Here is a 22,143-nt window from a genome sequence, read left to right as displayed (position 1 = left end):
GGCTGATTTTAGCAGCGACTGCAAATGGCCAGGAACTGGGTGATTGCTCATCGGCGTTGGTGCCCAGAGGCCGGGCGGGCGGCCGCTCGGAGGAACGCACCCGCACCCAGGAAAGGCAAATGTAGGTGCCGGGGAGGGCGGGCAATTAACGAGAGGGAAGGACCTGAGTGAGCTTGACAGTCGTTCACATGAAATGTCTGAAACTCACTCTCCTTGGGTTTGCCTTTCCTTGGGGGTTGGGAGGGCAAATAAACTTTCTGCTACTGAAAAGTCCTGCCGTAATTACCTCCAGAAGATGGGGGTCGAGTCCCAGAAGGCCCTTACCCACGGAGCCTGTTTCCTTATTCATTAACTTGGGAGGATGAGAGCAGTTTCTCTCCTCCTAGGGGGTCTGCATCCAATGACAGTCACCTGTAGCCTGTGCACACGAGGCTGGGTTTCCCTGGGTCCTGCTAACTGAAAGCACTGATTAACCCTTCCTTGCAACTATCTATCATATCTATCATAATTTTTATGATAAAATTATTTTTAAATTAAATTAATTTTAATTATTTTAATCAACAATTTAATTAAATTAACGTTTAATTAAATTAACGATAGTAATGAGAATCGCCGGTAGCTAATATTAGTGCACTAGATCAGAAGGAGCGATATGGTTGTGAAGCCTTAGAGGCGGGCAGAACGGAGGCGGGACGGGTGCTCCTGAAATTAGACCGCTGTGAGCTGCTGCTGTCTTACTTGGTTCTCCCACCACGTCTCAGCAGAAAAGGACCCCAGGTGTTTCCTTGCTGTCCAAGTCCACGGAGGCCTCGACTCAGCGGCTGCAGGTTTCAGAGTTGGGGTTGGACACACTGGGCTCCCCCAGGGCAGTGGGGCCCACCCCCTGACTGGCGTTTCCTACCAGGAGGGTCCTGTTTCCACGGTCCCAGCCCCATCATCGGCAGTCTGGGGGTTATGAGAGATGAGCTGGAGATTACGTAGGGTTGCTATAGCTCCTGCAGTCTGTAAACTTGAAATATGCAAGGCTGGCCTCTGACCAGACTCACCAACACAGGCCACTTGCCGCTTTTTTTTAATTAAAAAAGAAAAAGTCACGTTTTCTTTAGAACATCACCAATATTTTGAACAGAAAAAAGTACCCAGAGGTCTCTCCCCAGCATCCTTCTTCCTCCCACCCCCGGGGTCCTCAAGTGCTCTGTGGCTGCTCAGAATCCCCACTGTGGAATCAAGATCTTTTGTGGAACCAGGAGCCCTTCTCTTGCGCTCAGCGGCATCGTGAGTCGCGGCCCTCTGGGCTGTGCTCTCCTGCCGCCTAATCTGAGGGACTAGTTCATACTAAGTTATTAAGAGTGACAATTGGTGCAGTGCCAATTGTCCCTAGGAATGATGTCCCTAGAGAAGAAACGTTTGAACAGGATTTTGACTAGGGAGGAGAGAAGCAACCGGGCACCACGGTGGGCATGGGGGGAGATGTGTGGGATGGAAACTTAGCAGCAGTTCACGGTGGCTCAGCTGTCACAGAGGGCTGACCGCAAAAAGAGGAAGAGTGTCATTGACTGAGCCGCTCCTGGGCCTTCAGACCTCCCCGTCTCCACTTGCTCTTTTTCCTTCTTCAGTTTGCTTCTTGCATCTCTTCTGTGTGTAACCCGTATCTTTGGCAGTAAGTGGCCCATTTCTTGCAGGCAGGGAGGGGCCTACAGCCTTTCCAAGCCTCGGGGGGCCGGCCAAAAGGATTTGGAGTGTAAGCACATGTGCAGGCTAGCGCTGGGCTCGGAGATGGTCCTGGGAGAAGAGGCGCCAGGAACGGCAGGTGATGTCGCTCATTGATCCCTCTCATCCGATGAGGGCTGCTTCCGGGGGGAGGGGCTGGGACACAGAGAGGGAAAGACAAGCTGCTGTGTGGGGCAGCCCTAAGCTAAGCAGAGCTCTTGTTTCGGGGCTTCAGCGGACTTACCTCTTTATCTGTCCAGTGCCCTCGTCCACATCCTGGGGCGACCAGATCACTCCAACGGAGCCATTCTACTGGGAGCTGCCAATCATAGCACCTTAGCTCAGGGATTGGTCCAACAGGAGGGCACATGACTCAAGCCAGGCCAATCAGAGTGCATCCCTGGGATTTAAAAATTTGGAGCCAGAAGAGGAGTAGTCCTTCCTCCTGGGCTGCTAAACTGTGAGAGTGTGAGTTCAGAGCTGCCGTGGCTGCGCGTCTTCTTTCTGCAAAGGAAATGCTCGCCAGCAGTGGGAGAGGAAGAAGCTGACCTGTGGAGGGAAACAGAGCGACAGACGCGGTGCGCAGGCCTGGCCGTGTTCAAGCTCCCGGAGCCAGCCCCCCACACCTATGGCGTTTTGGGTGGGGGATGTGGAGAGGCGGGGAGAACCAGGAGAGATGTGCGGCAGAAAATGAGATGTGGTGGGGGAGTGTCAGAAAGGAACGGGTGGTCGGCCATGGAGAAGGACGACGGAAAAGGACCTGCACCCGCTGGTGCGGCAACCAGGATCTCTCCGTGACCTTGATGGGGCAGCTGGGAGAGATGTCTGCGGGCCAGACCACTGCCCGCTGACTGGCAGCTGCCCAGACGGGTGCTTCTCCTAATTTGCCAAGGGTGCCATATGGGCTGGCAGTGGTCCTGGGAGTCTCTCTCTCAGAACGGTTTCCGGAGGGCCAGCCTCCATCCTACGTACTAGACACAGGGTGAAGGAGACAAACGCAGCCCCGTCCTCATGGTGTCTGGTCGGGATCCAGGCAAGTAACGAGCAGTCACTGTGCCTGTGAGGAGGGTCACGGGAGAACCACAGGGGCTCAGAGGAGGGAGATGTCAGGACAGGCTTCCAGGAGGAGGCAGCGGGGAAGGCAAGAGCCTTGATGGATGGTGGCCACTGAGCGCCTTTGAGTCTACAATTTTCGCACCTTAACCAGGTGAAGGCTTTTTATTTCTCAGTGTTTTTACATCTCTTTTATTCGACTCTAAAAGCAACCATATCCAGAAAAGAAGGCAAATATTACTATTGCCATTTTAAAATGAAATCTTGGAATAATTGACTCTCGAAGTGGCCTAAGGCAAGGGAAGAAAGTATCATTTATTGAGCATCTACTATGTGCTAGGAAATTTTCAGCAACCACGTTTTCTCTCTCACTGCACTGCAAGGGTGATGAGTTACTCCTTTTATTGAGAGAGAGACTGGGGCTCAGGGTGACATAGATTTTTGCCTCCTGGTGCAGAGCTCTTGCCTCTGCAAGAAGCCATTTTCCAGGGTGGATTGAATCTGTTAGGACTATCAGAAAAAGAAAATTCGTGTCACACTAGCTCTACCACCCTTAAAGGGGACTGATGGGCTCATGGACCGGGAAGATTCAGAGGTAAGATGGATTTTAGGGTTGGTTTGATTCAGCAGTTCAACAATGTTATCAAGCACCCCGTTTTCTTTCAGACTCTGCCTTCCAGGATGGCAGTTTTTTCCTTAAGCAGCCTCCCTCATGGTGGCAAAAAGGCCCCCAGAGTTCCAACCCTCACAATTGCTACCATATCTCCTCTTGAGGCTCTTTCAGAAAAGTGAGGAAACTTTCCCCAGGAAGTTCCTAGCAAATTTTCCTTGTGTGTCATTGCCCCAAATTGGAACACATGAATCTTCCTGAGGCAGTGTCAGGAATGCTCTGGGCTGACAGCTGAGCCCTGGGTCACCTGAAACAGTCACCGTGGCGTGGGGGATGGGATCACCCTGACTGTCTAGATGGCCAGGGCTCGCCACATGCACCGGTGGGCATCTTGCTGAAGCCCAGTGTTTCATGGGAGTCTGGGTCCTGTCATGTACTGGAGAGGGGGATGCTGGTGGGCAGCCAACAGAGCCCCCAGGGATGATGTGGCTCATCTTCCATGTTCATAGGACTGAACAAACAGCTTTGCATATTCATTGAAGCAGAAGAGCCTCTGATTGGATGTACGAGTGCATTTCTGGCCTCTTGGGGAGGAAAACAACCAGAGGAAGAGGCTGTCAAAGGACTTGGTGTCCTTCATGGTTTCTGAAGGACATTTTTCGCAATCCCGGAAGACCTGCGCACAGTCAGAAATGGAGCCCGCATCAGGGCCTGTAATTGCCTAATTCGGGCACAGGGCCCCTTTGGCAGGTGGGAGAGGGAAGGTGGGTGCCTCGGCCTGGGTGCTGTCAGAGCTGGCAGCACCAGGCCCTGGCAGTCATGGCCAGAGGCTACCTCACCCAGGTGGGGAGATCAGGCACCCAGAGTACTTGACAAGGCGTTCACCTTGGCACCCAGCCTCCCCCAACCTAGACGGCACATCAGCTCCTTTTCATCAGGTGCAGACAAAGAGAAGGCTGTTAGTTAATTCTGAGCCCCAGGCTGTTCTGTGCATTTTTTTGGTTACCGCCTGGAACAGGTTCAAGTGCACCCAGGTCCTGGCTTGAGGAGCGCAGACAGGCTCCTCTTGATTGCAGCGTTCATTTATTTATCCAGCATCGTTCTCTGAGCTGTGCCTGGGTGCCAGGCCCTAAGCCAGGTGCTAGGGGAGCAGAGATGGGGAGTGAAGAGTCCCCGTGAGAGTGGAGGGTCGAGTGGGGTGGGGAGATACTCACAGGAGGGCCAGTTGCCTACTGTAGGGGAGGAGCTTGAGAAGCACTGGTTGTCCTGGGAGGGGTGTGGGCACTGAGCTATGACAGGGCGTGGCACGTCGGGGAACAGAGGGGCAGGGAGGGTACAGGGACTATTTGTGTGTGCAGGCAGACGTGGTGGTAGCAAATGAGGCTATGGGGGTAAACTGAGGCTGGATGGTGAGGGCCTCAGTAGACTTCTTAATGGAATAGGAAATGGAGAGCCAAGCCTGTGGGCAGACAGGCTTAGGGGACAAGCTGTGCGGCCGGCAGGCTGTGGCCGCGAGACAGGGCAGGTCAGAGAGCAGGGCGGTAGCGGTGGTAGGTGAGGAATGCGGAGTCAAGGCAAGGTGATTTCCCACTGGATGTAGCCAGTGGCAAGAGTCAAGGTCACCTTCAAGGTATTTGTGGCTTAGAAAATTCGATTAGAAGACACAGGCCCGGGGGCTGGGCTTGTGGGGGAGGAGATGACGGTTCAGCGTTGAGGTGCACTTGGGACATCCGGGAGAGTCCCGAGGGCACAGCACAGACGCAGGGCAGAGCTGGAGATGCAGGAGTTGGCACGCCGCCATTTTTATTTCACACATGCCCTTCCAGTGTTTGTTCCCGTGAGAGGCGCAGACTACCTGGGCTGAAGTCTAGCTCCGACGACCACCAGCTAAGTGGCAAGTCACTGAACTGAGCCTTGTTTCCTCGTGTGACATGGGGATAACACATTCTACCCCACAAGGTTGTCACGAGCATTGACTGAGAGGATGAGCTCAGCTCATGCCTGGCATATGACACGTGAGCAGGACACAGCAGCGGCCGTTATGACAGGCGTACACCCTTAGGATGACTGTGGCATCATGGACATCCCCTCCTAAACCACGCCACCTCCCAAACCCCCGGGCAGGAATGGCCCTGGTAGGCTGCCTCCATAGAAACCAAGGGAAGTGATGCTTCTGCTGGCCTCTGAGAGCGAGGCTCTGCGGTAGGGGAATTCATTTTCCCAGGTAGTTCTCTCTGTGATAGATCTGGCTGGGCTGCTTCCCAGCAAGCACGTGGAGAACACAACATGGTCTTGTGACTGCCCTCCTCCCTTCCGCTCTGGGGGCAGGACAATTGGACACAGGGTCAGGTGGCTTTACGTAATGCAATTAACTCACACAATAGAGGAGTGTTTCTGAAGAGCTTTTGGAGGCATCAACCAATGCAGCACCGGGCGCCAATACCCTGATCCATCAGTGCTCCAGCTGAAGAGAGCTGCTGCCTGAGCCTCGTGAAGGCAAGCGCTGCTCAGACGTTCAGACAGTTTTCCACTTCTCGTCCGTCGTGTTCTGTGTTCTGGCTTTCGACAGCGAGATGCATACGTGGAGCCCAGGAGAAAAACTGATCCACGTCTCCTACTCTGAAGACTCATGATTTCATGGAAATAATGAGCAGAGACAAATAGCAAGGGCCTTGCCCTTACCGTGGGGCTGACGGAACTCAGGCTGCGGGGACCACCTGGAGGTCCTACCTGGGGGCTGCCCTGTGTCCAAAGCATCAGAATCTATTTAGCTCCAGCCTCAGTCAGACCTCAAAGGCTGTTCCTGAAAGACCATCCAAAATTCAAGGGATGAATTGGGGATCAGTGGTGAGAAGAAGTGGAATTTTTCCACTGAAAAAATCAGTTACATCTGGTTTGCTCCTATCAGTTATATTTCATGTAGTTTCTCTGATAGCTCACCAGAAGAATACTAAATAGAGGGTTTGGTTGTACAGCTTTAATAATGCCAACAAAATAAGAGGAATGCATTTGAGGATCTGAGACTCTGGCAAGCATTCCGTCCAAAGTATATTTGGCAGATTCTTTGTTTACCAGCATAATTAACCCCCTACTGTGGACTTGGCATTATGCTAATTGCTATGAGGGCTAAATGTAACAGGCTGCCTGGATGGATGGTTGGAGGGATAGATAGATGGATGGATGAATGAATGAATGAATGAAGAGCAGGCCGTGTGTCCCGTCCTCAAGTCATCACAGCGATTCCGCATGTTTCCTTGGCCAGTTGTAACTGACAGCATTTTCACTTGCCTGTCTCGTCCGGTCCTCATCATAAATCCTTAGGTAGAGTCAATTACAGGGTATGAATATCCGTCTGTCTTCCACCGACACCAAGGTGTGAGGAGTTCCTGGTTTCCCTATGAGCAGCTTGCTTTTCTGTCCTTTAGTCCAGCTCCTCTGGCAGAAATGACAGCACAGTGTCTGGGGAGAATTTAGCCCCCGGTGGACTTTCTGCCTCAGATCCTAGTGGAAGCTTCCCTTTCACTTGGTGTATTCGATTCTGCCTTAGGTGGAAGAGTGGGCTACTCCCCCTCCTGGAGGGTTTGTACCACCCTAAAGAAAATCCCAAGACAGCACATGAGGATGAAGTGCCTGACAGAGCAGGCCAGGCTAGGGGCAGTCTTCATTTGAGGAAGTCATGCAACCTGGAAAAGCTATTTCCAAGGACTCTTGCTGAGGCACGCCACCAACATTGGACTCGAAATCCAGGGCGTCCAATTAACCTTGGTTCCCGTGACAACCAGCAGGGCGAGCCCCCCTCCCCCTAGGCAGGGAAGGATCTTTGCCAGAGCGTGGGGGAGAGGGAAGCACAGGGCGTCGGGGAGGACAAGGAGCATGTCACTTCTGTGGCAGCGGCCAGGACCGCAGAGGTCCTTGAAGGGGGAGGTGGGTCCAAACTGCATTCTTTCTGTCACGATCCTGAAAATTGGGAAGCAGAGACCAGGAAATTCCCAGAAGTATCCACTAGGATTATATTATATAATATATTAAATAAATGAATATATATATTTAGGTTAGCTAATTGAAGAGAAGACAAAACAAAAGGAAAATGTGTGTGTGTTGGGGGGACCTTTTATCCACGGCTACTGGCCTTGGCTTTGAGACATTTGTGGCTTGTATTCATAAGTCTGTGCTAATTTACATTTGTCTTTTTTCTCCATGAAGGCTGCCATCCCTGTGTCATTAGGCCGTTGGAACCACAACTATTTCTGACACTGAGCTACAGTTCCTTTCTGTCAGGACCAGACGCTGCAGCAATTATCATGAAAAAAGGAACTTGCTTTGTGGGCTTAACTAAATTAATACACTAGTCTTGTGACCAGATAGACTTTCCTTTTATCGGCACTGGAAAGTTCTCAGGCATCCATCTGCACCGAATAAAAGGAGCCTAGGTCTCTTCATTTCTGTCCGTCTCTCCCCCACCCCCAAACCCTGGCTCCGTGTTAGACAAGACACACTCAACAGAAACAAAACGGCTCCCCTGACAAAGGAAGCTGAGCGCCTGGAAGACGTTCCCGAAAGCACCAGAGAGGAGCTCATTTTTCTGATTCCATTATGGGCACCACTGGTTGGGAAGCAATTTTTAAAAAGTTCCATCTTCACGCAGTGTAAGGTTTTGAAGTGTTTGGCCCCAATTACTGCAGCAGTAGCAGGATGTGGATTAATTTGGAAATAAGGAAAAACTTCAGGTGAGGTGGAGGGAACTACCCCGGTGGGAGGTTGGGGCCCCCTTCCCAGGTAGCAAAGTTAATGGGGAGTAATGAGCTGCCAGAGCATAATAATCAGTGATGCCCTTGGCAACCAGTCTGAACACGACTTGACAGGAGGTCCAGGGAGCCCTCCCTGCCCTGAGAAGCTGATTCCTTGGTTCCCAAGTGTCCCTTATCATGGCCTGCTCCTCCCGGATGATGGCAGCATTGTGGTGTGTGCCCCTCAGCTCACATGGCTGTGGATGGGCACAGTCTCATGGTCACAGCTTCACCCTCCCTCCTTCTGCATGGCGACAATGGGAATGATCCACATGGATAGGCTGACTCAAGACAAAATAGGGTTTTGGCTTCACTGTTCATTGGTTAGTTAGACTTGGGCAGATCCTTGAACCTCAACGAGCCTCAGTTTTCTCATCTATAAAATGGGCCCAGTGATGACATCTGTGTAAAGGGGCAGTGAGGATTAAATAAGATGAGATGTGGAAACGGAAGCTGTAAAGTGCTCTTCTACTTGCAATATTGTTGTTCTTGGCTGCTGCCCACTCTGCTGTGTCAAGGGCACCTCTGGAGAGGAGAAAAGAGTGGAGAGAGTCCAGGGGGAGTGGAGATTTCTTCTGATACCCCCAACACCATGCTCTCCTCCTGTCCCAATAACTAGAGGCCCAAGGGTGCTCTGCCAGCCATTCTGGACCTGAATTAGGATTCCTCTACATTTCTGAATGAGAGAGACTCAAATGCAAACGAATCCTGGCTTCCTCTGGGGCTTCGTCAAGTACTCCCCCCTGGGGGCAGTTAATTGTTTGTGTCCTTGTCCCTCTCATAGCCACAGACCGCCAGCCACTTGATGGCAGGAACCAGGCCACTCTGCTGATGCATGGTCACAATGCAGTCCCCTTGGCCATCTTGCTGGAGGAGCAGCGGGGCCCCCAAGGGCTCCCAAGAAGATGAAAGTCATTTCTCATTTCTATCTGATTTCCTATTATCAACACATGCACCCTGACCACTAAAATGCTGTTAAAAATGCACCTGGAGACCCTGGTGGACAGCAATTAACCTCAGAAACGAGGAACAGGAAGGAAGCTCACGGCAGCAGGATGGATCTGCCCCTCCCCCTTCCTGTCAGTGTTGTGGAGATGGAGAGGGCACCTTTTTCTCGCTTATTGAATGTGTAGCAAAAAATGAGTAAGAGCTGAACAGAACAGTCAGTGGAGATTCAAGTGTTCGCTTCTGAATGGTTCTCGGGCAACAGGCACAGTGCCTGCTCACAGGAACAGCTCTCTCTGCAAAGACAAACAGGACACAGTGGCCTCGTTGGGTGGGTGCATGCCCAATCAGAGCTGCGCACCGAGGCTGTGAGCAGGAGTCGGGATGTGCCATGGGGAGGAAGGCAGGGGCTCGTCTGTGCAGTTACCTGGGGAAGGTGGGGGCTGGGGCTGGAATTCTGGCCCCCAAATAGCCAGACCATTCTTTGTCGGTCTCCGAGCAGATAGAGAGAGCACTACCTTGTCAGTGGGTGTGATTTTGTGACGTCCGTCCAGCTGCCCCCATTATTTCACCCTCAGAGCCAGCATGACTCATGGACTTGAATCAGCCATTGTTGAGTCTGAGGGAGGCAAACCGGAAAACCAATGGAAAAGGGTGCTTGGACGGGAACGTTCTGTTCTGTCCTCCCATGAGGAGTGCCTGTTTAGCAGAGTCGTGGTGGGTTCAATGACATAGGGGGTGCTCTTGAAAATGCTCAGGCTCTCAGGCTGAGAGGCAGAGAAGAGTGGGGAAGTCACTGGCAGCTGACAGTGGGAGGCGTAGAGCAAGAATTCACTCATTCATTCATTCATTCGGAATTCTTTATTAAACTTCTGTGACAAGCACCCTTCTAGGCACTGCAGACACCCTAGTGATCAAGGCATCACCCTTCTCATGAAGCTTAGTGGGGACACCGGCAATGAAAATGGGTGCTGTCACATCAGTTTTCCCGAAGCTCCTGGAAGCCAATACTCAATTCCACAGATGTGTGTTGAGATAGTTGGAAAAATTCTGTCTTAGTCCATTTGGGCTGCTATAACTGAATACCACAGTCTGAGTGGCTTATAAACAACAAACATTTATTTCTTACAGTTCTAGAGGCTGGGAAGTCCAGGTTCATGGCACTGGCAGATTCGGTGTTTAGCGAGAGCTTCCTGGTTCATTGACGGTGCCTTCTCGCTATGTCCTCACCTGGCGGAAGAGGCTGGGGGGCTCTCTGGCGTCTCTTTAAAATGGCACTAATCTCATTCATGAGGGCCCTGCCCTCACAACCTAACCACCTCCCAAAGCCCCCACCTCTAATAAAATCAACTTTTTGGAGTTAGGTTTCAACTTACGAATTTGGAGGAGACACAAACATTCAGCCCATAGAAATTCTAAGATGAATAATACATAGTCCCTGCCCTCGAGGAGTGGCCTTCTCGTGGAGGAGCTACCTGGGGGCAGTGGTGAGGCGTCCTGAAAGAACAGGGAAATAAGGGAAAGAAGACTCACCTTGGAGAGTTGAATTATGGACTTGAGACCTCCTGCTTCAGAGCCGAATAGGCAAAGTCACCTTAAGAGAGAGTCCTCAGTCAGCAGGCCTGTAATTGGATTTAATGCGTGACTTATATAAGGAAAGATTGTGTTGAGCAGAAAGAAAGTCATTGGAGAGGGCCCCTCCCCTACCTGTCCCAGCACCGCCTGGAGATGGGCACCCCGTCCAGTCCTCTCCGCAGGGATGCTCTCGCAGCGCAGAGGCACTTGCTGGGCCTCCTGTGGGTGGCAGGTTGCATTATTCGTACACACTTCTTCCTTCCTTCTCTGCCCTTTCCACGGCTTCCCCGAAGGCGAGTCCATGCCCCACTCTGTTGTCCTCGGCCTTCAGCCAATGGAATGTTAGTGGACGCAATGTGAGCAGGGGCTTTAAACATGCTTGCACGGCTTGCCCGTCTCTTATGCTCCTGCCATTTGCCTGAGAAGAGCTTGCCCTGGTATCCCTTTCAGTCTGGGTCCCAGAATGAGACGCACGTGGAGCCGACCGGAACCCAACCTACAGCCCAAAATACAGCCTCCATAGTCCACCTGCAAACTTGTGGATGGAAAATGAACACTGTTTTTTAGGCCACTGAGATGTTAGGTTTGTTATGCAGCATCATCATTGCAGAAACCTGACTGATACACAGAACCTGATGCAGGTCAACACTCCAATCACAGAAGTGGTTTAATTGCTCCTCTCTGCTCTGGTTCCTGGCTCTCTAAGCCACCTTCTACTTATAATTCAGTTTCCCATACAGTGTGCCTATAGGGGGAGGAGGAGCTGGTCAGGCCTATGTTAATATTAGTTATTAGTTTGAATTCTCCACATAAATTATCCTACTGGCTTTACACGTCAGTCTCTTGTGAGCAGTTAAGAGGAGACAGGCCTGTGGCTGATCCTCTCTGAGACCCTGGCAAGGATCACCATGTGAGGCTACGGTGTGTGGCTGACCGCTGCACACAGTGAAGGCCCTGAGGCCATGTCCGTGGGGTCTCTTTGTGGCCTGACAGCCAGCCAGCCAGCCTTCCTTAAGTCACACAACCCAGCAGCCAGAAGAAGCTCCTCAAAGCCAAGATTACAAATCACTGTAATGCCAGGTAGCACCACCAAGATGGAATAATCATGTCTGGTTACAGCAGTGGCTCTCAATTTGGGGAGAGAAATGTATCACATGATACCAAATCTCATCATTCTGGTGGCAGAGTCACAGTGATTGGAGGGTGGGGTATACTTGTGGTCACATTCCCTGGTCTCAGCCCATCACCAGTTGATGATCACTGGGTTAACAGGATCAGAAAACTCTTGTGGGGGATGCAGCACCCAAGACGAGCTTTGGAGGATGGGCAGAATTTGTTCAGCAAAGATGGGAGTGGTGGGCATTGCAGGTGGAGAGAATGACACAGAGGCTAGCATGGGTGGGTGGGGGGCATGTACAGGATGAGTTTGGGGAACAGCAAGGCAAGCCGACCTGTGTGGCTAGAGCACAGGACACAAGCTGAGACTTCGGAAGGCATGAGGCTGGGAAGTCAGGCCTGTGTGTCTTGGAGGGTCCCAATGCTTGGGTCTGGTATGAATGTTCTGAGGGGCAGGCATGGACCTGGAATCTTCGCACCACATTCCAGGCCTCTTCCAGCCAGGCCAGGTGAGCAGACCAAGATTCCAGGAGCCAAGTGTGATCCTGCTGCCCTGAGAACCAGGGCCCGCTCCAGTGGGTGCAGCTCGCAGCTGGAAGGACACCTGGTCTGAAGCTTGGGGATGGGAAGCGGGCCAGGCGCTGGCCTCGCTCCATCCGGCCAGCTTTGCTTGGCCTGGCTGATCCCTGCTGTCCCCGCGTCTGGCTGGCTCTGGGCCTCAGCTCCTGGTACACTGGTGTGTGGCTTGCTCCTCTGGCAATGGTGTGGATGTGCTCCCAGTGACCATGGCAGCTCCCGAGATACAGCCCAGTGAGTGATGCCCAGCAGCCCCCTTGGCTGGCTCTGGACCTCCTGGACTGGGCATCAGTCCTGCCCTTCCGTCTGCCTTCTTGAAACAGAGGAGAATGGGCAGACCTGCGGTGAAGGGAAAATTGTTGCCACACTGTCGCTTCCCCCAACATCCCTGTCATGACGAAGACCCATGTGGCATGAGAGAGGGGCTCTGGCTCCGTAAGCCACGTTGGCCCCGTGTTGGACATGCAGGGGGTCACACCCTCCTAGAAGCCAAGGCCCCTGCCTGGCTACACTTGGCCTCTGGAGGTCCAAGCTGCTTCCAGAGATGACTTTGTCTAGAGAAACCAATCCATTCATTCTCGCCCTCAACAAGCATTTCCTGAGCACCTGCTCTGGCCGGGCACCGTGCTAGGCCTTGAGGGGACAGTGACGAACAAGACAGACCAGAGCTGACACTCTGGTGAGGCGCATGGGGGCCTGCAAGGCAGGTCTGCCCCAGCAACGAGGAAAGAAATCCAGTGCCCCTTTTGGGATAGGCTGTGGTTGGGCAAGTCTTTAGCTGTGGCTGAGGAAAGCCTGGAGCCTGATCCATGCTGCTTGGATTCCACCGCAACGCGACACTGCCTGTCTGACAAGGGCAGGAGGAGAAGGATGTGTACCACAGCCCCCTCACTGTCACCGAGGCCTGTCCAGTCCTGGCCTGTGCCCCACTCCACTTCCAACGCCTCCTTCTTCCCATTCTGCCCCTTTAAGGCCTCGAAGCCCATTTTAACCAAATTCCACGTACATAAATATGTTGTAACGCTGTGCACTGGGGTCTGTGAAGCCAGTGAGAGGGCCCCACCTTTGACTCAATGGCAGAACTGCCATCCAGGAGGCCCTGAAGCAAGACTGTGTCCCTCCCATGAGAGGCAAAGACAGGTGGTTGGTGAGATAAGCCCTTTAAAAATTTCTGCATGGATGACAACCTGCAGTGAACTCAGATAAGAACGAAAAGGTGTTGAATAAACATAAGCCAATATCCTCGCACACTGTCTTGACCTGGTCTTATCAACAGCAGGTAGTCGATACACTCTGGTTGAACTGCTCTGTTTTCAGTCCTTTCTGTCCAGAATGCCGAGGAGTTTACACATGGAGGACTTGGGGTCGTTATACCACAGCCCAGCAGCTTCTCGACAGTGTGAACCCAAGACAGAAGGTAACAGTGCCTGGTTTGTCTATTTTTCCAATAAGGTATACTTTACACAGAGCAAAGTGCACCCTTTTTAGTATATGGTTCTATGAGTTTCAACCAAGTCATAGAGTTGTGTAACCATACCACCCCGAAAAGTTCCTTCGTGACCCTCAAATAGTCAACCCTTGTACCGTCTCCTGCCTCTGGCATCCCTGATCTGTTTTTCTGTCCCTATAACTTTGCCTTTCCAGAATATCATATAAATGGAATCACATGGTATGTAGCCTTCTGAGTTTGGCTTCTTTCAGTTTAGCATTTGAGACTTAACTATGTTATTGAGTGTATTGGTTGTACATTCCTTTTTATTGCCAAGTAGTATTCCATGGTATGGATGTACCACAGTTTGTTTATCGCTTCCCTAGTGGAAGGACATTTGGATGGTTTCCAGTATTTTTTGGTGATTATGAATACAGCTGCCGTTAAGTATTCATATTTATACATATTCACGTAATGGTATCTCACTGTGGCTTGAATTTGCATTTCCCTGATGACTAATGATGTTGAGCATCTTCTCATGTGCTTAGTTGTCATATGCATATTTTCTTTGGTAAAGTGTCTGTTCAAATTTTTTGCCCATTTAAAAAAATTGGATTGTTTGGGTTTTCTTGAGTTTTTTAGAGTTCTTTATATCTTCTACATACAAGTCCTTTATCACAACATGGATTGCAACTATTTGTGCTTTGGAGAGTCAATGATCTCTTAGAACCATTTAAAATAAGAAATATTTTTTAAAATATTTACCTTCCTTTAAACTATTTTTGGAGATCGTAATTTCTTTTTTTTGCTGAGGAAGATTCACCCTCAGCTAACACCTGTTGCCAATCTTCCTCTTTTTTTGCTTGAGGAAGCGTGGTCCTGAGCTAATGTCCGTGCCCATCTTCCTCTATTTTGTATGTGGAATGCCACCACAGCATGGCTTGATGAGCGGTGTGTAGGTCCACGCCTGGCATCCGAACCTGAGAATCCTGGGCCACTGAAGCAGAGCGGGTGAACTTAACCACTATGCCACTGGGCTGGCCCCAGTCTTCCTCTTTTTGTATGTGAGCCACCACCACAGCATGGCCACTGACAAATGGTGTAGGTCTGCACCCAGGAACTGAACCTGGGCTGCCGAAGCGGAGCATGCCAACCCTAACCACTAGGCCACTGGGGCTGGCCCAAGATCTTAATTTCTTTGCGTAGATCCAAATTTCTGACTGGTATGAAATTCTTCTGCCTGAAGGATTTTCTTGAACGTTTCTTGTATTACAGATCTGCAGATAATGAATTCTCTCTGCTGTTGTTTGTCTAGAAAAGCCTTTATTTTATATTTATTTTTGAGAGAAATCTGGGGTGACAGGTTTTTTTCTATCAATATTTGAAAGCTGTCACTCCATTATCTTCTGGCTTGCATAGTTTCTAAGTCTTCTATAATTATTATATATAGGCCTCTGTATGGAATGTGTCTGTTTTCTTCTAGCTAACTTCAAGATATTCTCTTTATCATTGATTTTCAGAAGTTTGAATAGGATGTGTCTGAGTTTTTTGTTTGTTAGTATTTTGGGGGTGGGCTATTTATTCTGGTGTGGTCCTCTGATCTTCTTGGGCCTGTAATGTAATGTTATTTTACTTTTGGAAAATTATTGGCTGTTATCTCCTCAAATATTTATTCTGTCTCACTCTCTCTCTCTTTTCCTTCTGGGATTCCAATTACACTTATGTTAGACCGTTTGCTATTGTCCCATACCTATTGGATGCTCTGTCCTTTAAACTATATTTTACTTTTTTTTTTCCTACTCTTTTCTTCGTGTTTCCATTCCGGTAATTTCCACTGACCTCCCTTAAAAGTTCACTTTTTTTTTTTTTTTTTTGGTCAGGAAGATTGGCCCTGAGCTAACATCTGTGCCTATCTTCCTTTATTTTTATATGTGGCACACTGCCACAGCATGGCTTGATGAGTGGTATGTATGTCCATGCCCAGGATCCAAACCTGCGAACCCCGGGCAGCCAAAGGGGAATATGCAAACTTAACCACTATGCCACTCAGCTAGCCCAAAAAATTCACTTTTCTTTTCTCAGCAGTGTCAAGTATTCTGATAAGCCCTTTAAAGGCATTCTTCTTTTCTTTATTATTGTTTTTAAAAAATTCTAACATTTACAGTTGACTATTACAGTTTCCATCTCTCTGCTAAAATTTCTCATTTGTTCTATAAATGTTGTTCACCTTTTCTACCAGAGCATTCAACCTATTAATCATAGTTATTTTAAAATTTCTGTCTCAGAGTTCTAACATCTGAGTCATCTCTGAGTCTAGTTCTTTTTATTGCTGTATCTGTTGACAGTGGGTTGCTTTCACTCACTTTTTTGTGTGTCTTGTAATTTTTGATTGAATGCCAGACATGGTGTGTAGAACAGTAGAGACAGAAATAAATATTTATGCCTGCAAATGGGCAAGCCTTTCTTCTGCTTGGCTGCTAGTGTGGGTGTTGAGTCAATCTCATCAGGAATGAAACTAGGTTTGGGTTTTGTTGTTGCTATAGTTACCTTCAGTGCAGCACCAGCATCAAATTTTTCTAGAAGTGCTTTGTGCTTAGGGTGGTGCTGGGGTGCTGGAAGGCTTTTCTCAATGTTTCTGCAACCACCTCAGCTTTCAGCCTTCCCTTTGTGTGTGCATCTCAGAGAGGGTTTCTATGCTCTGGCCCCTGCCCCTGCAGTGGAATGCTGTTGCTGTCACTGGGTGCTTGCTGGTCTAGGCGTGGTGGACAAAGATATTCTCTGTATTCTGGTCCCACTTCAATCTTAGCAGATCTTGTGTCCCTGGATCTTGGAAGTGGGGCTTTCTCAGTGACCCAGCCTGCCTTCCTATGGCAGCCAAACTCTGCCTTGTATCTTTGGTGTGTCTTGTGGGGGAGAGAGTTTCCTGTTCCTGTGCCAGGAGTAGAAGACCTCTCATGGTAGTAGTATAGGATTCTGGACCCAGAATGATTTCCTGACCCTCCCGCAAGGGAAGATTTATTCTTTTACCCTCTGACACTCTCAGTGAGTCTTCACCTGTGTTCTGGGGATGGTAGATTTTTCTGCCCATCCTCTTGCAGCTTAAGGCCTTTATTCCAAAGGGGGCAAGAGTCTTTAGCCCTGAGCTTAGTGCCTCTGCCACAGTGGCCGCCCTCCATGCCTGTGAGGTTGGCTCTAGTTTCCCAGTTGTGTCCAATCTTCTGTGTGAGCTCCCAGTAGAGGTCTGTGGAGCAGAGCTTGCAAGTGGGAGTTTGTACCCATAGTTCTATACTCTCATATGAGCCCTCCCTTGGTCTCTAGAAGTTTGTTAAAAATCTTTACCTGAATTCTTCTTACCCGTTTGTATAGCACCTGCATCTTCTCCTCCTGTGCTGCGCCACAGCTGATTCAGTGCTTGCATCTCATTTTTCCTTGGAAGGGCCCATCTTTCCTTAGGTTTCAGACCACTTGGCTGCCCTGCAACCTCAGCTTTCTGATGGGTTCAAGAAAAGTTATGATTTTCTCATTGTTAGGGTAGGAGTGACATTCTTTCTGGCTTTCTACATCCAGAAACAGAATTCCGGTTTGTCCATTTTGAATGGGAAGGAACAAGGAAGTAGAGGAGGAACCACGTGGAATCAGATAGGGAGATTTTTCACTAGTGGAGAAGCAGGCTGTACCTGAGGGTTCCATTCTTCAGCAGACCCAGGATACAGTATTCCAGGACAAGGATGGGAGATGTTTGCTAAATCTCAAGAAGCAGAAAGGCTTGACTCAATTAGCAGTTAATAGATGTAGCAATTCACTGAGACAAAGACAGAGCCATGCACTGGGGCTGAGCCAGTGTCTCAGCTGTGCAGGGTGAGCCTACTGGAGGTGAGATGGCAGGAGCCTGGTCCCCTGAGATGAGAAGGGAGGAGTGGACAAGTACTGACCTTTGCACAATGAAAGGTGGCTGGCGTACAAGTACCTAGCGAATGAACCTCAAAACGTCTTCTCCCCAGCAACTCTGAGACTGCTTTGTGCAAGAGGAAATTTCCATCTCCTGATTTCAGTCACTTGTGAATTCCTGCCTATTCTTTCCCCCAAATATTTTTCTTTCCATCCTGATTCTGGTCTTCTGCTTGTCTCCCTGCTTAGAATCCTTTCTCCCCCCTTCAGTCCATCTTATGACTCAGCATCATAAAACATAAAGCATCAATATATCCCTCCTTGCCTCATAAAATGTCAACAGCTCTCCCTTGCCTAGGCTACAGGCACAAACTCAAATGCCTACAGGACCACGCAGAAAGCATGACTGAGTACGGCAGGTGGGACTGACCGGGGAGCATGGCCACAGCGAAAAACTGCTTCTCACGCTGGGTTACCCTTGTCAGGTGAGAACACAGACCATGTGGACAAGTTTTCTGATTTTCCCAGATAAGCTGGAAATTTGGATTTTTGCATGAATTTCCCAATTTGTAATGTTGACAACTAATTTAAAAAATTGTCAAAATACTCTGTGGGCCAGGGAAAACAATCTGTGGCCGGATATGCCATGACAGCTGCCAGTTTGCAACCCCTGGCTCGGAGGATCAACTCCACGTGTCTCATCATGGTACGTGAGGCATCGCTCACCCCACCACCCAGCCTTTTCTTCAAGGCTTCGTGACCTGAGCCCACAGACCAGACAGCTCTCCTTCCAGTCCATGGTGCACAGTGGTCCCTCTTCACACTCGGCCAGTTGGCAGATCCCCCTGTTTGCAACGACCTGCCCTTCATTTCTTATCATTCAGCCCTCCCTGATTTTCAGAGCCTGTGTGCCTCCTCTCCCAGTACAAGGTCTTCTTTGACAGCTTTACAACCCACTTCTCTTCTCTTTCCTTTTTTCTTTCAACATCATTAACTAATTTACTCTTTGTTAAAACAGGTTTGTCGAGTTATACAGACCACACAATTCACCCATTTAAAGTGTACAATTCGATGGTGTTTAGCGTATTTACATTAATTTGTTCTTTATGTCCTACTGACTTCCAAATAGGATTTGAGGTTGCTTACAAAATTAAACACAATATAAACAGGACAACTAATAAGAAGAATACAGCTCCTGCAAAATAGGAATAGACTTTGCCAGGCACCCAAATGAGTTACTCCACTTGAACATTTATTTTAGCCTAAGTTCCCGGGCAGAAAAGAAAAAGGGGAAATGAGTTGTACAATTCTCATTGTCTGATAAAACAATGCAGACAAATTTCTCAGGAGAGATGCTTTTTCCTGGCTAACAGACCAAGGAGGACATTTGCATAAAGAGCCATTATATGTGACTTTTACTGATACACAAGAGACTTTCATTCAGAACAATACTGACATTTCTCCGCTTAAATAAATTATTGACACAATAGACTTGTTGGCAAGAATAAAATGTTCAGTATAACATTGCAATTAAGAACACAGACTTTGAGTTAGAAAACCTTCACCAATTATTAGCTGTGTAACCTTGTGCAAGTTACTTGGTCTCTATAAGCCTTAGTTGCCTCATCTGTAGAATGGGGTTAACAATAGTCTTTCTAGCAAAGGGTTTTGGCATGAGGATTAAATAAGAAAGTAAGGTTAAGGCAGTGCCTACAGCATTTCTCCACTATAAAGGTACTATTTCATCCTCTGTAATTAATAAGTGTCTTTTGATAAGATACTTTGAGATTATGTAAATATCCTGTTACTCCTCAAATTTTCACCCACTAGATTTAGCATCCATTGATAATTCTTATCCAAATCAATCATTACTAGGATAACTACCAAATGAGGATCTTTTACTATTATCATTCCTTCTTCAATTATTAGTTGACTTTCTATAATAAGAAAGAGCTTTCTGAAATTAAAAAAGATCTAAATAAATGAACAGACATCCCACGTCCATGAATCAGAAAATTTAGCATTATTATGATGGTAATGATAATACTTCCCTAAATTGATCTACTGATTCAACACAGTCTCTATCAGAATCCTAGCTGGCTTTTTTTTTTCTTTTTTGCAGTAATTAACAAGCTAACTCTAAAATTGATGGAAATGCAAGGGACCCAGAGAAGCCAAAATAATCTTGAAAGAGGAGAACAAATCTGGAGGACTCACACTTTCTGATTTTAAACTTACTTCAAAGCTACATTAATCAAGACAGTGTGGTACCGGCATAAGGATAAATGTATAGATTGATGGAACAGAATTGAAAGTCCAGAAATAAACTTTTAAATTTATGGTCACTTGATTTTTGGCAAGGGTACCAAGACAATTCAATGGAGAAAGGATAGCTTTTTAAAAAAATGGTGCTGGAACAACTGGATATCCATATGCAAAAGAATGAAGTTGGATCCCTATATCATACCATATCCAAAAAAATAAAAATGGGTCAAAGACCTAAATGTATGAGCTAAAACTATAAACTATTAGAAGGAAGCATGGGAGTAAATCTTTATGACCTCGGGTTAGGCAATGGTTTCTTAGATATGACACCAAAAACACAAGTGACAAAAGAAAATGTAGATAATGGGACATCATCAAAATTAAAAACATTTGTGCTACAAACAATGCCATCAAGAGAGTGAAAAGACAACCCACAGAATGGGAAAAAATATTTGCAAATCATATATCTAATAAGTGACTTGTATCCAGAATACGTAAAGAACTCCTACAACTCAATAATAAAAATATCAATACCCCAATAAGAAACGGGCAAAAGCTCTGGATAGGCATTTCTCCAAAGAAGACATACAAATGGACAATAAGTATATGAAGCGATGTTCAATATCGTTAGTCATTTGTGAAATGCAAATCAAAACCACAATGAGATACCATTTCACACCTAGTAGGACAGGTATTATCAAAAAGACAGACAATAAAGGATGAGGAGAAACGGGAACACTCATATATTGCTGGTGGGCATGTCAAATGCAACATGGAAAAATGGTGAAGCTACTATGGAAAACAGCTTGGCAGTTCCTCAAAATGTTAGACACATTTACCATACGACCCAGCAAAATCACTCCCAGAGAAGTTAAAACATGTATCCATATAAATATTTGTACACAGATATTCAAAAATGTGTACATTTAAAAATTTGTACATATAGTTTCATAGCATATTTATTCATAATAGCTAAGTAGTGGAAACAATCCATATGCTCATCAACTGATGAATGGATAAACAAAACATGGTAACCCATACAACGAAATATTATTTGGCAACAAAAAAGAATGAAGTAATGATACATCCTACGACATGGATGAACTTTGAAAATACTAAGTAAGAGAAGCCAATACCAAATGACCACATATTATATGAGTCTGTTCACAGGGGATATTCAGAGTAGGCAAATCTACAGAGACAGAAAGTAGATTCGTGATTGCCCGGGGCTAGAAGTGGGGTGAGGAGAATTGAGGAGTGACTGCTAATGGGTTCAGAGTTTCTTTCTGGGGTAATAAAAATGTCCTAAAATTAGACGTGATGTTGGCTGCACAACTCTGTGAGTATACCAAAACCATTTAACTGTATACTTGAAATGGGCAAATTGTATGGTATGTGAATTTTATCGCAATAAAGCGACTAAAAAAGCAATATATAAGCATCAAAATCAAATACATAAAAAGGGAGAACTTTCCCTTCTCCTATTTAGTTATTCATTTACATCAATGTGGACTCATGGATTCAATAGGTTATAATCCTTTGCTATCATCACTTATTTTGATGCTCAAATTATCCCCTATTTTGCCAGTGGGAACATCTTGGAGCTGGCTACTGTATCCTTTCGACAAATTCCTGTGATTCTTGGAGCTTTTCTTTACTATTTTTTTTTCCTTTTTGGCATGAGATAGTCGAGGCTTATCTTGTATTGTCCCTTTCCCAGCCTGCAGTCAGCCATTTCTCCCAAGAGCCCTGGTTCCTTTTGGTGGAGAATAGTATTTAGAAACCAAGATCTGGGCACTGGGTATGCTCATTGCAAGTGGGGTGTCAGTACTTCTCTCACAGACAGAACTGGGAAATAGATATATGAATATTCATACACACATACATACATGTGTGCACACATGACATAGCCTCACCATCTATTTCCGTTTCCGTATCCAGCTAGACTAACACCCACAAGTTCACACTAACTCCAATTTCAACCCAATACCATAAGACTCATTCTGTCCTTCCCGCTTTCCCTATGTAGTTCCTTTTTCTGACAGTAAGAAACCTGACTCCCATTATCCACAATAAATGTACTTATTAGCTCAATCGAGAATTTTCAGACAGCGTTTTCACAATTGCTAGTTCAAGCCTCTGAGAAAAAGAAGCCTACTAATTAGAGTTCAATATTTATTCAGTCTTTT

Source organism: Diceros bicornis, chromosome 26 (genome assembly GCF_020826845.1).
Source record: "Diceros bicornis minor isolate mBicDic1 chromosome 26, mDicBic1.mat.cur, whole genome shotgun sequence".
Lineage (NCBI taxonomy): Eukaryota > Metazoa > Chordata > Mammalia > Perissodactyla > Rhinocerotidae > Diceros > Diceros bicornis.
The sequence above is the reverse complement of the archived record's forward strand: the minus strand, read 5'-3'. Positions refer to the sequence as shown.